Source organism: Euprymna scolopes, chromosome 2 (genome assembly GCF_053919585.1).
Source record: "Euprymna scolopes isolate OS-2025 chromosome 2, ASM5391958v1, whole genome shotgun sequence".
Taxonomy (NCBI): Eukaryota; Metazoa; Mollusca; class Cephalopoda; order Sepiida; family Sepiolidae; genus Euprymna; species Euprymna scolopes.
The window spans coordinates 124,809,934-124,817,346 of NC_136483.1; the positions used below are offsets into that span (position 1 = coordinate 124,809,934).

The following is a 7,413-nucleotide window of genomic DNA, read 5'->3' on the forward strand; positions in this document are numbered from 1 at the left end:
GACCTCATATCCAATTCCGACCTTGTGGGGAGGCAAATAAACAAAAAAAATAATCAGAACGGACATTTTCCAGGGCATTTTATAATTAATCAGAAGTAACACTTCCAGGGCATTTTGTAATTAAATCAGAAATAACTTTTTCCAGTTACTTTTTTAATATTAAAACTTTGTTACATTAAACATAGTACCTATTCACAATGCTTTCCCACGGGACAGATTTAGACACTAGGGCCGTTTTTGTAACGTGGAGAAAAAATTGTCTTAGTCGTAAAGGATTTCTCTTCCACCGAGAGAGAAGAAATTGAAGAAAAGATACTACACTTTGATCTTAGCCAAAAGGCCAAGAAAGACAAATCATTTTATTAGCTTTGCCTCAACAGCGACACCAATTTTTTTTTAATATTTCACTCCTTTTCAAGGGTGATAAGGTTTATTTGGAATATTCCACTTTCCTTTTTAGGGATGCACAGCATGATAACGGACGGAGCGATAAGCGTAATAATATAATGATAATAATAAATGGCAAATTTCTCTTGGGCAACGCTCTATCTAGAATACTGAGCACATTTTGATTACTACATACCACTTATATGTAATACTGTAATAATACTATTATGAATCCCGTTGAATAGTTTTAATAACCTAAACAATAAAAAAGGGAGATAACCTATAGTGTCACGTGGGTTACTGCACCTGAGGACCATCCGGTGTGTGGGGGGGTATCTAAAAAACACACCAAACATGATAATGAGTATTCATCCTCTCTCTCTCCCTCTCTCTCTCTCTCTCTCTCTCTCTCTCTTTAATCATCATCCATCCTGTTATTCCAGTACGGTAGTAATTAATATTTAGCAAATATCAGTTACTTCCTACGCCAAACATCACAATAGTGATACCATTTTTCCCGGGCAATGCTCTATCTAGGAGTTGAGCACTTTGATTTCTGTAAGATATTCTATTTCCCAGATATCATACTCTAGGTGTGTCAGAAACCGACCTTATGAATTTGTGAAAAAATATTTGACCTCCTATCTTTCCAAGCTCATAAATACTTGAAAAATGTAATTCAAAGCCTCATTTTGTTTCAATTAAAGGAGCAAAGACCAAATTAAAAAAAAAAAAAAAAAAAAAACAGGTTTAATAGCAAATTATGCAATATTTGTTTTTTTTTAAATCGGTTTTCTTTAAAAAGATTTGAAGAAAATAAACGAAATTTAACTTACGTCGATTATAAAAAAAATCGATATAGATTCCAAAAAATCACTTACCTATAAAAATTACTAATCAATGTGTAGTTCCATTCTTCATTGTTAAGAATTTATCCATATTTATATTTTAAAATTCATTTATTTTTTAAATAAAAGACCTTTTTAAACGCCTATTTGAAAAACGCGCCATGACAAAAGTATCCAAAATTTTATCCAAAAACGGAAGTAGTTTTTTTTTTTTTTTCATTGTTTTGAACTAAGGATAGACATGAGGGAAGTAAAAACCACACTTCGCGTTAGTTGTCTACCCTTGTCCGTGAAGAATATGTGTTCTCATAGTTTAAAAATAGTCAAATTTTATTTATAAGATTTTGCCTGTAAAAAAAAAAAAGACACTCATGGAATTTTTTTTTCTTTTCTCAAAGAAATACATAAAGTTTTGATTTATTATATTTTCATTCTTTTTTGTTGAGTGAAACTTTTTTTTAACTATCTAAAAAAAAGAAAACATTGAATGAAATAGAAAAAAAATTGTCGTCATCGTCCATTACTTACTGGACAATATAAGCAGAACATAGGCTTCCAATTTAAAAAAATAAATAAAATAAAATAAATCAACATGGTTTAAAAAAAAAAAAAAGGTTTTACACTTTGGACTTTACAGGTAAATTTCTAAAGAACACTTCTTTTTTTGTTTTAATTTATGATATATTATTTATTGGTCTTTTATCTTCAATTTGTGATATATAAAACTATGGTACATAAATTAATTATTAAAATTTTAATAGACATTTCAAAATGGGAGGTGAATTTACAAAAAACGTTTGTCTAAGATTCGATTTATTGGAAAGAGCATAAAATTTCACTTTGACCCTGGAAATATCGTAAAAAATTAACCAATAGAAAAATTTTGATAGATTTTTAAAGTTTAAAAATTGAAAAAAAAATTAACTCATAAAATTCAATTGATTTCATTACGTAAAAAAAAAAACGGCTGCATTAAGGCTCGCCGGCACTTTGCAAAGACTATTTTTTAAGAAATAATATTTCTATTATTTTTTAAACAACTTTAATAGTTTATTTTGGAAGTATATTCCATAAAGAAAATAAACAACCCACTTTTAAAAAAAGAAATTACGATTTTTTTATATTTTATTCGCAGTTTCGTGTTAGGAGTGTCAAAAATTCCTCCCAAATTCTGATACACCTAATCATACTCTAGTATTCTTCTAATAACACTAGCAGGGCTACCCGGCGTTTCGCAGGACTGTATAAAACAATGAGAAAATTAAGTTACTTTTCATAATACCTATTATTTATTGTCATATTTATGGATACAAGAATTTTTGATGTCTATGTATCATTTGCTATCTCGAGCAAAATAATATTTTACCTACCGTAGGACGGGTATGAAATAATTGTACCTTCCCTAGGATAGGTAATTTACAGCACGTATATGAAAGAATTTTACCTTTGCTAGGACGGGTACAACACATATTTAAAATAATTTTAGCTTCCCTCGGATGGGTAATGTATATATATGAAACAATATACTCTCAACAAGTATTGTACAACATATATAAAATAATTTCTCTTCCCACCAAGACCACCATACTTTAAAAAAAAAAAAAAAAAAACGAGTAATTTTTAGAAGATGGATCATTAGGGATTCCAAATTATTAGATAAATAAATTGCCTTGGCTCACCATAAATTTTAACATTACTGGGTTTGAATAAAATAAAATACATATCAAGTGAGCTCGAAAGACAAATCACAATGTAATAGAGCTGTGTGTTGTCTCTCAGTGGTTGTATTTTAAAAAAAAAATTTGTTTATTTTCCTAATATTACGTTGTGATTTGGCTTTCAAGCGCACTTAATGCATATTTTATTTTATTCAAATTAAATCAACGTTTCTATAATGGAAATTACACCCTTGACATTACTGGGTTTCTTTCCTTTCTCACTATCCACACTATAATTTTAAGAAAAATTATGTCATATTTATGGAAGATGTCTCAGCAGGATTTTCAAATTAATGCATAAATACTTTGACACAGTTGGTGATTAAACAACCCTTGCTTCATTATAAAATTTCACATTACTGTGCTTCCTTTTCGTTCCCCAATTTTTTTGGAAAAAAAGACGTCATTTTTGGAAGATAACTCAGCAGATTTTACCAATAAATACATAAATACTTTGAGAAGCTTAGTGTTTAGGCAACCCTTGCTTCACTATAAAATTGCACATGACTACCGACACTATCATTTTTAGTGAAATGATATCATTTCTTGAACATAACTCAGTAGGTTTTCCAAATAATTACATAAATGCACAGATGATGATTTGAAAACTTTTACTTTTACCATGAATTTCAATATTAATGTATAATGTAATCATATTCCGGAAATCCGGAATATGATTTGGTAATCCCTAGAGAACTCCAGAGTACGTTTAAAAGCAACATAATCATGCTTTCTTCTACCCACCACTACAACCGTGACGACATTTCGGGATGATAACATTGAAAATTTAGAAAAATATGGATCACCCCCTACAAAAAATGACCCAGTTCACCTTCACAGAACATAAAAAATATATATGAATTAAAGTAATTTTGAGATCATAAACTGCTTCAGCCATTTTCAGGACTGAATCCATATCCTCCTCCAGTTAAGAATATACATAAAACAAAGTAATTTGGAGATCGTAAACTGTTTCAGCAATTTCCGGGACTGACTTTATATTCCACCACCCTCATTTAATCCCGGGCAACGTTAGGTCTTCTGCTAGTATATATTTCCATCCATCTCATTTAATCCTGGACAATGTCAGGTCTTCTGCTTGTATATATTTCCATCCATCTCATTTAATCCTGGGCAACGTCAGGTCTTCTGTTAGTATATATTTCTACCACCCTCGGACAACGTCAAGTCTTCTGCTAGTATATATTTCCATCCATCTCATTTTATCCCAGCGACATCAAATCTTCTATTATTATATATTTCCATCCATCTTATTTAATGTTTGGCAACGTCAGGTCTTCTGCTAGTATATATTTCCATCCATCTAATTTAATCCCGGGCGACATCAGGTCTTCTGCTAGTATATATCATCCATCCCACCACATAGTAATCAATATTTAGCAAGTATCAATTACTTCCTATACCAAACATCACAATAGTGGTGTCCCCCCCCCCCGGGCAATATAGCCTTTAAACACATCTGTTCTATCTAGGATTTGAGCACTTTGGTTTATGTAAGATATTCTACTTCTCAGATATCATACTCTAGTATTCCTCTTATAATAACAAAATAATACAATAATTATTAATTATTATAATAGCAAAACTTAAATAAGGCCTTTTCCTGTTTAAATACATCAATTTGCAATATTGAATACGCTTTTATATTATTTTATACCACTTTAAAGATATGATGCATTATTATTATTATTATTATTATTATTATTATTATTTACTCACTAGGAATAGTCAAAGAAGCCATCATCCAAAATTTCTTTTTGAGGGCAACTTGTGGTGTTCTGTGGAGTCTGAATGGCAACAAGTCTCCTCAGATTTCCAGTATTCTCCACATTTTTTGATAACTTTTGCAGATGAATTTGCGTTATCGCAACAGCTGCTTGTTGGCAGCAATCATTGGGCTTCACTGGAATTTGGATGGCAATAACCCCCCTGAAGGTCCCAGTCTTCTTTGCACTCATCCAATGGAGGTCTGGTTAGTGTTTTCTCTCTTCAGTCTTTCCATCTTTTGACCCTCCTTACTTGTTTAGTGGGGAGCCAGTTTATGGTGACATACATAGAAAAAAGAGCGGGGCAGGGATGTGGTGGTGGGGTCAACATACATTTATACATTTTCAGTTTTTATGATTCCATGTGGTGTTCTTTTGTGTTTTACATCTGTAACAGTTTCTGTGTGTGTCCAGTTTGTTGTGCCTGTAGCTCATGTGTGTTAGTCTCCACATTCAAGGGTTTCCCTTAATATTTCAACCGTTTTCATTATTGTTATTTGTTGTATCTTTTCAGCCATCTTTCTGATTTCAATCTCTTCCAATCTTTTTTCAAAGTTTTTCGGTATTATTCCTAGTGCTCCTAGGTGTTATCTTGACTTTTTTTTTATCTTCCATATCCCTTTGAGCTCTCTGGCCAGTTCTGTGGTTAGCTCCTCTTCTCTGTCTCCTTTATCTTCACTCTGTGGTCTGCTGGAACGGGAAAATCTACAATCAGGCAGGACTTTTCCTTCTTTTTAACTATTCCAGTATTCTTGCTTGAATGGGTTTATCCGTTTGTATGTCTCTGTCTCATAGGATTTTGTGACTTTCATTTCACTGCTACCAGTTTGTGCTTGTACTATTTGTCTTGGTGTTTAAGATTTAGTTGTCTGCATAATTCCGAGTGTACTGCTTTCTCCGCTTGATCATGTCTATTTTATATTCTTTAAGGGTTAATTTGTTGCATGCACTTATGTGGTTTATTTTTTCGTCTCTTTGTCCACAGTTTGCATTTGCTGTTTTCTTGTGTCTTGTCGATTCTTGCTTTGATGTGCTTGGTTCTAGTTGCGTTATTTTGTGCACCTGTTATTAGGGATTCACTTTACCTGCTTAGGTTTCCTTGTTGTAACCATTTACAGGTGTTTTCGTTAGTCTCATCTTTTGTAATCCTTATGAATCTTCCGTGTAGCTATTTTTCTTACTATTATTTCTTTTTTGTCTCTTTTTCTGTCTTGTTTGCTGTCTCTTGTGTCCCTTGCTGCAGTAATTATTCTTTTGATGTTCTGTATTATTTATTTCTTTAATTCTTTTTTTGTGTCATTTACAGTCTTCTATACAAACCTTCCTTCGCCTTTCTTTTTCGCATAAAGTCGGTCAGTATAGTGCATTGTGCATTGTCATGAGTTTTCTGGTCTTCTGGTCGAGATATTATTATTATTATTATTATTATTATTATTATTATTATTATTAGCAGGGTCATCCAAATGATGAATGAGGAAAATAAAGTTGATTTTGAATGTACCTGTTATTCTTGGGATAGAGGAATTTTTAATGTCTATGTATCATTTACCATCTTGAACAAAAGAATATTTTACCTACCCTTGGACGAGTATTACACAACATATGTATGAAATAATTGTACTTTCCCTAGGACAGGAAAAAAAATGTTCCCTTCCTAGGGCGGTTAATGTACAATACACATTTAAAATAATTTACATAATTTTCTGTTGTGCTAACTTTTATGTATGTCACAGGTAAGAGTTTTTGTTTTTACATCAGAGTGTTATAGTGAAGAAGCACCTTATTTTTTTATATAAATGTTATACTACTCGAATATATTACATGATTTGCGATTTTGATAACTTATGTACGTCACAGATAAAAATTTCTTTGTTTTTCATATGGGTACTTCACTGTACAAGTACCTTATTTCCTGGGTAAGATACTGTACAAGTATTTTTTTCTCATTTAAAAATGAAAGAACTCGATACTAAAGTAATTTTCTGTTGTGCTTAATTTTCTGTACATGTAGAGTAAGAATTTGTTTTTTATCTGGGTGCTATAGAGAAGAAGTACCTTAATTCTCGTCTAAATGTCATACTACTCAAATATTTAACATGATTCACATGTTTTAATGACTTCTATGTACATCATGGGTTGGATTTTCTTTGTTTTCTCATTAAGTACTATACTGAATAAGTGCCTGATTTCTTGAAAGGATACTGTACAAGTACCTTATTTTTAATATTAAGATGAAACTACTCGATGATTTTACATAATTTTTTTTTGTGCTAACTTTTCCGTACGTCATACTAATTTTTATGTACGTCACAAGTAAGCTTTTCTTTGTTTTCTTCATATAAGTTCTATACTGCACAATTACCTTATTTCTGGGGTATGATACTGTACAAGTACCTTATTTCTAATATAATGATGGAGCTACTCAATAATTTTAATTAAGTTTTTCATATGAGTACTAAAATGTACAGCTACCTTATTACTTAAGTTGAATTTCTTGTATACATAAATCTATCTATATCTATATATCTATAAAAGTGAAAATATGTGTGTGTGTGTGTGTGTGTGTGTGTGTGTGTGTGTGTGTGTGCATTTCCCTACCAAATAACTCTGTCTAGAGACTCACGATTTGACATAAGGAGTATTGAGATTTGGAAAAATCTTTTTAATCAGTTT

At 31.4% G+C, this 7,413-nt stretch overlaps 1 pseudogene; it reads right to left on the reverse strand.

Annotated features, from left to right (window-relative positions):
- Positions 1–251: 251 nt before the first annotated feature.
- LOC145243232 (U2 spliceosomal RNA) lies at positions 252–353 on the reverse strand (annotated as a pseudogene).
- Between the last annotated feature and the right edge of the window lie 7,060 nt (positions 354–7,413).